The 10,065-nt window shown below is 46.1% G+C and overlaps 1 protein-coding gene across 1 annotated transcript in view; it reads left to right on the top strand.

Moving 5' to 3' along the window:
- The first annotated feature begins 355 nt into the window (after positions 1 to 355).
- The window catches only part of LOC134338410 (rabphilin-3A-like), a 259,305-nt gene continuing 249,595 nt past the window's right edge, over positions 356 to 10,065 (top strand). The window contains exon 1 of the mRNA XM_063034213.1: positions 356 to 485. The gene's annotated coding sequence lies outside the window, so the exon portion shown is untranslated. The remainder of the gene's footprint in view (positions 486 to 10,065) is intronic.

Here is a 10,065-nt window from a genome sequence, read left to right as displayed (position 1 = left end):
GAAGGGCCTATTCCATGCTGTATCTCAATAAATTAATAAATAGATATTTCACGTAATTGCACATTAAACTTTAGCATTAATAACTTCCAAAATGCATACAATGATTCCTGTGTCCAGCTACATCCCATTAACCTGTATTTTTAAAACTCACATCCCAACTGATTAACTGTTAAGAATCATTGTGGTTTAATAAAATAAACGTTAAAAGGACTTCCTTGGATCCACCTGAAAGAGATTCCAGCGGAAAGGTACGGACAGGAGGCTGATAGGGAGGAGGTACTGTATTGTCTGTGTGCGGCACAGGGTTTCCGGAGGGAATCGGCAGGGACCTGTCACTCCGTGAGCATGCTCTCAGCTGTGGGCGATCTCCACTCGCCCGGGTTTAGCACTCACGGGAGAGGATCCAGGACAGGACCAGGCGAAAGCGTGTCAGAGAGCGGGGCCGAGCAAAGCTGCTAACGGCGACTTCACACTGAGTGGGGAAGGTAGGGCGGACAAAATTAAACAAAAACGGTCAGCGTTGCTGCCAATTTTCTGCCGCGGGAGAGGAACTGTTGGCAGATGTCAGTTTGGTATTTGAGGGCACTTTACATGAGCAACATTTAGTGCAATGCGGGATACCTGCAAGCTACACTTTGATGTAACAATGCTGTAGTAAACACTATTATTCCCAGTGCTGGTGTTTCTCTCGGCGACTTCTATCCCAGTTAAAGTGACAACACTGGGAGCGGTTGGTCACCACCTGTCTCCCTTTCTGCTGGCTTCTAGTAGGCAGCTCGGTCTCTCCAGACCCCCAACAGTGAGAATTCAGAGCAGGTTCCGGAGAAAGGCGCAGCAACGTTTAAAGCCGCCTGGAAAGGCTGTGGGTTTATTTGCGGCTGGGAAGCCGGGGCTCCCAAGAGCGAACTTGAGTCGAGATTCTCACTGGGATGCGGCTCCAGAAGTAGCAGTCCGAGTTTGTCCCGGCTTCACCTGCAGGCTCTTGTCTCGCTGAATGTGTGAGAGAGCCAGACAACGCAGCTGTCTGCATTTTAAACAACCCGCAAACTCGGGAGTGTCCGTATTTTTCCAGCTCCTGCGTGCGGGAGTGTAATAGTACGCGTGCCCTGGCCGCTAATCGATATACTGTATCCAATCCTTCGCCGCCTGTCCTTACCCATGTGCCCTGAGACACTTCCACAAACCTGACACCGCTCCGGCTGGCCCCCTCCCGGTGTACCCCAGACCTTATGCAGGGTGTGGACCCTTTGAGTGCTCCGGAATTCCTGCAGTTTGACTTGCGGCTTTTGCCTCCACGAATGCTGACTGGTTCGCCTGAGCCCTGCGTTTTGGCCAGAAACCTCTCTCGCTGTGTGAGGAGATCGCCCAGGGACCGGGGAAAGGAAGGGACAGAAGTTGGGATTTGGGGAGAGGTCCGGGTGGGCAGTTCATCTCTGTAAAGGGTGATGGAAGGGTTGGGGGGGACCTGTCAAAAGTGAGGGGTAGAGAGGTTGGGTTGGGAAGGGAGGGTGTAATCTGAGACTTTGGAGAGCTCCTTGTGTACAGAGGCCAGCTGATGGGAGTCACCAGCCTGGACGAGCGGATGAAGAGGTCCCAATCAGACACTGGATGACGGAGACACGAAAGCCTGGTCTGGGATGGGCAAAACACGGTGTCCATCCCTCTTGCCCCTCACCGGTCATAGGGTGTGGTGCGACTGAGCTAATCCATGCAGCTCCTACCGTCTCCTTTCGGTTACTGGTCCGGTCAGAAAGCGCCCGCCATTAATTCGGCAGCATCTGTGGAGAAGAATAAATAGTCGACGTTTCGAGCCGAGGCCCTTCATAAGGATCGTGATGGAAGGTCTCGGCCCGAAAGGTCTGATCTTAATCCCCTCCATAGATGCTGCATGTTTTTTGTTTCTTCTTTCGAATTTGCACAGTTTGTTTAATTCTGCACTCTGGGTTGAACGCCCTAGTTTGGACGTCTTTTGTTGATTCTGTTACAGTTGTTATTCTATAGATTCGTTAAGTCTGCCCACAAGAAAATAAATCTCAGGTGTATGTACTTGGATAATAAAATTTATTTTGAACATTGACTTGCTGAGTTCCTCCGGCATTTTATATGTGTTGTAGCATCCATCCTCTGCAGAATATCTTGTGTGCCCGCCATTGATTGGTATCGACAGCAGGGAAAGTTCTGCCGGTTAAAATCCGAGTATCCGACGTCCATCGACGCCTCTAAAAATGTTGTCAGTGTCCAGGCACGCGTACTGTGAGTAGAACAGGGGAAGGCCCTTCTCCTTACCTTGCCGCTGGCCCAATGTTGGTGTCAGAGCCCGGGTTTGCCGCCCTTGGTGCGTGGTTGTCCAGGGTCAAATGGCCGTTCGCGCCCGTCCTTGGTGACCCCACCGCTCTCTGAGGTCGACAGTACAGGAAGGGCTTCCTCAGAAAATAAATTCCTCCTCATCTCCTTGGGTAAGGAAAGAAGGTAGGGAGCTTGGTGTTGTCAGAATGAATTGTAAGTAACTTTCCCAAGAGTTGTCCTCATTGCTATTTTCTGAAGGAAGGATGGTAGGCACTATAGACAACAGGTGCAGGAGTAGACCATTCAGCCCTTCGAGCCAGCACCACCATTCACAGTGATGATGACTGATCATCCACAATCAGTACCCTTTTCCTGCCTTCTCCCCATATCCTTCACTCCGCTATCTTTAAGAGCTCTATCTAACTCTTATTTGAAAGAATCCAGAGAATTGGCCTCCACTGCCTTCTGAGGCAGAGCATTCCACAGAACCACAACCCTCTGTGTGAAAAAGTTTTTCTTCAACTCCGTTCTAAATGGCCTACCCCTTATTCTTAAACTGTGGCCTTTGGTTCTGGACTCCCCCAACATCAGGGACATGTCTCCTGCCTCTAGCGTGTCTAATCCCTTAATAATCTTATATGTTTCAATCAGATCCCCTCTCATCCTTCTAAATTCCAGTGTATACAACCCCAGTTGCTCCAATCTTTCAACATATGACTGTCCCTCCATCCCGGGAATTAACCTTGTGAACCTACGCTGCACTCCCTCAATAGCTAGAATAGGGGAGATATTGTCTGGGGTTGCGCAGAAGACGACAGATATTGGAATCTGGATTTTAAAAAATACAAACTGCCGATAACCCATAGAGTTTGAAAGCTTGGATGGATAGAATGGACCTGGAGGCATTCTTTCCTATAGTGGGGGAATCTGATCAGAGGCCACATACTCCTAATAAAAGGAACATTCCATTAAAGCTGAGATGAGGAGGAATTTCCAAAATCAGAAGATGGTGAATCTGTGGAAATCGTTGTCACAGAGGGGTGTGGAGGCCAAGTCGTTTTGTGTATTTAGTGTAGAGTTCTTGGTTTACGAGTTATTGGGAGAATGAGGTTGAACAAAAAATAAATCAGGCAGACTGAATGGTGGGGCAGACTCAATGGGCCAAATGCCTTAATTCTGCTCCTGTATCTTCGGGTCAAACAAATTTGTCAGATCAAAATCCGTCAGGGCAGATGCAAGGTCTCAACCCAAACCGTGAGCCATCTTTTTACCACTGTGGAGACTGATTGGACTGCTGGGTACCTTTATCTACAAGCAAGCTGCTGTAAGAACTCAATAATCAGGCAACATCTGTGGACAATCGATATTGTAAGACAAAACCCATCATCTGTAAGACCTTCTGAGTTCCTCTGCCAGTTTGATTCTTTGTCAGTACTTCATTACCTCTGAAGAATGGTCAGAGCTGATAGAAACCATTGTAAGAGTCAGTCTTCAGGGGAGAAAAAGAAATACCAAGGCAAGTGGGGAGCAACATTTTAAAAATATTTGGCTGTAAGTAATGCAGGAACACTGTGGTGAGTATAATCACAATGAATTTTCAAACAAGTAAAAAGGGCTGTCATGTTATTGGTGCTTTCCAAACTATTTTCCTGATTGCCTGATATTCCATAGCATCACTTCTGTTTTAAGGTTGTACCTCTGGAATTGTCCAGCTCAGAGACTCCACGTTCAATCATTGAATAATTTCAAGGTTGCTATTGACAGGTTTTTGGGGAATAAGGGGAGATGTGAGGAAAGTTGTTACTGTAGATCAGTCACCTTCTTAACAAATAGGTGAACCATAAGGCCTTTGCTTTTTATTGTTTTTGATCTCTTAACAAATGAATTCTCTCCAGAGATGACCAGAAACGTCTGTGGGATTTGGCTTGTTTATGGAAAGTTTTTGAGAGCCCCGGGGACTGCACACAGGCTCTCTTTGTTAGCTCACTCATGGTTCATTTGGTGCACTCAGTCAGCTCACTCCCATCACTCTTGGCGAAAATGCCTACTCCAGATGAGCCTTCAAGTCTCCTCGGCCCTTCAGCAAATAATGGCCTGGACTCTTCACATCTCACTTAGAGAGTTTAAGCAGGCATTAACATTCTTTTTCACAGTTAAGCCTCTACTCTGATTTCCACAGGAGTTACACCTGAAGCTTTAGTGTTAAACGGGGCAACTGTCTAAAATCCTGACTCTTGTTACCAATGTAATCTCCACCAAGCATCTCAGCCTAAAACCTTAACTCAAACAAAGCTGGTATTTCAACCCATTATACAACACAAAGACTTTATCCATCAGGCCATTGTCAGTTGCTGTTTCAATCTAAAGCCAATAACTCTGGTTTCAAAAAGATAAGACCTGGTTTCAAAAAGATAAGTCCATAAGACATTGGAGCAGAATTAGGCTAATCAGCCCATTGTGTCTGCTACACTATTTTATCATGGTTGATCAATTTTCCTCACAACCCCATTCTCCTGCCTTCTCCCCATAAACTTTCACACCCTGGTTTTGAAAAGTCTATTAACCTCGGCTTTAAATACACTTAATGACCTGGCCTCCACAGGTGCTTATGGCAATGAATTCCACGGATTCACCACCCTCTGGCTAAAGAAATTCCTCGTCATCTCCATTCTAAATGAATATGAGGTTGTGCCCTCTGGTCCTAGACTCTCCCACTGTTGGAAACATCTTCTCCAGTCTATCAAGGCCTTTCAACATTTAATAGGTTTCAACGAGGTCATGCCTCATTCTTCTAAATTCCAGTGGTACAGGCCCAGAGTCATCAAATGCTCCTCATATGATAGGCCTTTCAATCTCGGATTCATTTTTGTGAACCTTCTTTGAACCCTCTCCATTGTCAACACGTCTTTTCTTAGATAAGGGGCTCACAGTTCTCCAAGTGAGGCCTCACTGATGCCTTATAAAGCCTCAACATTACAGTCTTGTTTTTATATTCTAATCCTCTCAAAATGAATGCTAACATTACACTTACTTTCCTCACCACCGACTCAACCTGCAAGTAACCTCTAAAGAATCCTACACAAGGACTCCCAGGTCTCTTTGCACCTGGGATTTTTGAATTTTCTCCGTGTTTAGAAAATAGTCTACGCTTTTATTCCTTCTGCCAAAGTACATGGCCATACACTTCCCAGCACTGTATTCCATCTGCCGCTTCTTTGCTTATTCTCCAAATCTGTGTAAGTCATTCTGCAGCCTCCCTGCTTCCTCGACATTACCTGCCCCTCCATCTACCTTCGTATTGTCTGCAGACTTGATCACAAAGCCATCAATTCCGTCCTCTAAATCATTGACATTAAAAAGAAGCGGTCCCAACCTCCACCTCTGCAGAACACCACTAGTCACAGGTAGCCAATCAGAAAAGGCTCCTTTTATTCCCACTCTGTGTCTCCTGCCAATCAACCAATGCTCTGTCCATGCTGGCATCTTTCCTGTAATACCATGGGTTCTTAAGCAGCCACGCGTGTGGCACCTTGTCAAAGGCCTTTTGAAAATCCAAGTACACAACATCCACCGATTCTCCTTTGATGGTTCTGCTTATTATTTTCTCAAAGAATTCCATGCTGACCTAGGCCCATTTTATCATGTGCCTCCAAGTATCCTGAAACCTTATCCTTAACAGTTGACTCCAATATCTTCCCAACCACTGAGGTCAGGTTAACTGGCATGTAGTTTCCTTTCTTCTTCATCCCTCCCTTCTTGAAGAGGGGAGTGACAGTAACAACTTTCCTGTCCTCCAGAACTATTGTAGAATTTTGTGATTCTTGAAATATCATTAATAATGCTTCCACAGTCTCTTCAGCTACCTGTTTAAGAATCCTGGGATGTATTCCACCTGGTCCAGGCGACTTCAGACCTTCCAGCTTCCCAAGCACCTTCTCCTTAGTGATAGCAGCTGGACTCACTTCTGCCCCCAACACGCTGGAACTAACATACAGCATGGAGCAATACAGCACAGAAACAGGCCGTGTGGCCCATTATGTTGTGCTGAACCAAGAAGTTACTAGTCAAATGCCTAACTGAACGATTTCCTTCTGCCTACACAATGGCCATTTCCTGCACATTCATGTGTCTATCGAAGAGTCTCTTAAACGCCTGTATTATATTTCCCTGACCAGCATCGCAGGCACACGCCATTCTTACCCTGCCCTGCACATCTCCTTTGAATTTACCCCCTCTCTCCTTAAATTCATGTCCTCTAATATTAGATATTTCACCCCAGGACAAAGGTGCTTGCTGTCTATCTGTGTCATTATCTTCTAAACCTCTATCAGATATCCCCTTAGCCTCTGCGACTCCAGAAAGAAACAACCCAAGTTTGTCCAACTTCTCCTCATAGCACATACCCTTTAATCCAGGCAGTATCCTGGTAATCCTCTTTTGCACTCTCAACAATGCTCTAACAGCCTTAACAGTACTGAATGCAGTACTGCAGATGCGGCCTAACTAAAGTTTTATAAACTGCAACATGACCTCCTGACTATAGGGGACCTTGTCAAACGCCTTAGACAACATCCACTGCTTGACCATTTTGTCACTTCCTCAAAAATTAATCAAGTTAGTAAGACATGACTTGTCTGCACAAAATTATGCTGACTATCCATGGTCTTCCAGTGGCTCATAACTTATATTCTTACATATCCTCTCCAGCAACTTCCCCACCACTTTCGCGAGCCTCGTCTGTCTGTGGTTTCCAAGAATATCCCTATTTCGCTTCTTGAATTATGGAACAAAGTTACCTATTCCAGGACCTTCTCCGTGTCTAGTGAGGACTCAAAAATATTGGTCAAGACTCCAGCGATCTCAAAACTTGCCTCTCTCAATAACTGGTGTATATCCCATCAGGCCCCAGGTTTTATCCATCTTAATGTTCTTTAAGAGACCCTGGACTACCTCCATCTTTATCTCAGAATGTCCTAGCGTAGTAGCATGCTCCACACTGATCTCCCTATCCTCCATGGTACATACTAATGCCAGGTACTCGTTTAGGACCTCTCTCACATCCTCTGCCTCCCAGCACATGTTTCCCTCCTTTATCCTTGAGCGATCCTACTTGCTCCCTAGTTATCCTCTTGCTCATAATGTATGTATAAGATGATTTGGAATTCTCATTAACTGAATTGAATTGGCTTTATTTCTTACACCCTTCACATACATGAGGAGTAAAAATCTTTACGTTACGTCTCTGTCTGAGTGTGCAATATGTAATCATAGTAATTTATAATAAATAGAACAGTCAATGTAACATAGAAATACACTCAAGTCAGCGTGAGTTAATCGATCCGATGGCCTGGTGGAAGAAGCTGTCCTGAAGCCTGTTGGTCCTGGCTTTTAAGCTGCGGTACTGTTTCTCAGATGGTAGCCGCTGGAATAGATTGTGGTTGTGGTGACTTGGGTCCCCAATGATGCTTCAGGCCCTTTTTTCGCACCTGTCTTTGTAAATGTCCTGATCATGGGAAGATCACAACTACAGATGCGCTGGGCTGTCTGCACCACCCTCTGCAGAAGCCAGCGATTAAGGGAGGTACAGTTCCCATACCAGGCAGTGATGCTCTCAATTGTGCTCCTGTAGAAAGTTCTTAGGATTTGGGGGCCCGTACCAAACTTCCTCAACCATCTGAGGTGAAAGAGGCACTGTTGTGCCTTTTTCACCACAGAGCTGGTTTGTATAGACCACGTGAGGTCCTCGGTGATGTGGATGCCAAGGAACTTAAAGCTGTTCACCCTCTCAACCCAAATCTATTGCTGTCAATAGGAGTTAGCCTGTCTCCATTCCTCGTGTAGTCCACAACCAACTCTTTTGTTTTTGCGACATTGAGGAAGAGGTTATTTTCTTGACCCCACTATATCAGATAGGTGACTTCTTCCCTGTAGCCCACCCCGTTATTGTTTGAGATTATGCCAATCAATGTAGTGTAGTCGGCAAATTTAATTAGCAGATTAGAGTTGTGGGTGGTAACACAGTCGTGGGTTTACAGAAGGGGTCCCCAACCGCAGACCGGTTTAATATTGACAATATACTTGTGGACCGGCCGACCGGGGGGGTGGGGGGGGGGGTGTTAAACACAACCGGAGTATAGGTGGTAAGCCAACTGTAAGTCACTTATATTCTAACGAATTTAATATTAAACACAAAGCGCATTATTTCCTTGCATGAATATAGCGATAAATCAATTATAACAGTAGTCCCAAACCTCCGGGCCACGGAGCGACACATTGCCGCGAAGAATGCGGCGGTACAGCGGTAGTTGGAACGCACCCAGCACATCTTTAAGAAAAAAGCCGATATAAACAAGCTGAATGATTAGCTGCTACCCGGCACGTAAGTGTCGGCCCAGATCAGAGGCGATTGCGGATTGCGTCACCTCTGATCTGGGCTGACATTTACATGCCAGGCAGCACCTAATCAATTAGCTTGTTTATTTCGACTTTTTTCTTAAAGATGTGCTGGGTGCATTCCGGCCACCGCTGTACCACTGCATTCTTCGCGGCCTGGAGATGGGGACCACTGAATTATAAGTCGCTTATAAGTCAATAGCGTTATAACATTTTAAGTAACGTTTGGATATTAAACACACAGCGCATATTTTCCTTGTATGAACATATAAAATCATTGCAACACACCAATATTGCTGAATCAGTGGGAACCCTGGGCTTGTTTTCCTGCAACAAGACGGTCCTATCGAGGGGTGATGGGAGACAGTGATACTCGAAGAGGGTTCCTTATGTCCAGTCTATTCCGCAATTTAGTTTTTGTTGCATTCATTGCAGAAAACTCCGCTTCGCAGAGATATGTTGTTGGAAATGGAAGCAACATTTTCAGTGCTTTCGTGGCTATCTCAGGATATTCAGCCTTGACTTTGATCCAGAATACCGGCAGAGATGTCATGTCAAACATACTTTTCAGCCCACCGTCATTTGCAAACTCGAGGAGTTGATCTTCTTCGCGCGCTGACATGGAAGATTCACTGGAAACATTCATAAATGGATCACGGACCCACTCCTTTGCACGTCTTGGGTCACTGATGACCTCATATGCGTTAAAGTTCAACAGTGGACGTGACAGGGAATCAGGAAAGGTGCAGCTGACTCATCATTTCCTCGCAACCCGGTAGCATATGCTTTGCGGCCCTGTGGTTGGGGACCGCTGGTATACAGGGAGTAAAGGAGGGGACTTAGTACACAGCCCTGAGAGGCTCCTGTATTGAGAGTCAGAGGGGCAGAGGTGAGGAAACCCATTCTTACCACCTGCCGGCGATCTGACAGGAAGTCCAGGATCCAGCTGCACAAGGCAGGGTGAAGACCGAGGTCTCTGAGCTTCCTGTCGAACCTGGGTGAAATTATGGTGTTGAATGCTGAACTGTAGTCCAAGAACAGCATTCTCACATAAGCATCCTTCTCCAGATGTGCAAGGACAGTGTGTAGAGCTGTGGCTATTGCGTCGTCTGTCAATTGGTTGTGTTGGTAGGTGAATTGTAGGGGGTCTGGGGTGGGTGGTAGCATGCTGCAGGTGTAGTCCTGACCAGCCTCTCAAAGTATTTGCTTATTATTGAGATGAGTGCGACAGGACGCCAGTTCAGGTAATTTACCTTGGTCTTTTTTGGTACAGGGTCGATGGCGGATAATTTGAAGCAGTAGGGCACTGGGAGAGGGAGAGGGAGAGATAAAAGATGCCCGTAAACACACCTGCCAGTTGTGCTGTGCACATTCTGAGTACTCACC

This window comes from Mobula hypostoma, chromosome 27 (assembly GCF_963921235.1).
Source record: "Mobula hypostoma chromosome 27, sMobHyp1.1, whole genome shotgun sequence".
NCBI lineage: Eukaryota > Metazoa > Chordata > Chondrichthyes > Myliobatiformes > Myliobatidae > Mobula > Mobula hypostoma.
The sequence above is the reverse complement of the archived record's forward strand: the minus strand, read 5'-3'. Positions and strand labels throughout refer to the sequence as shown.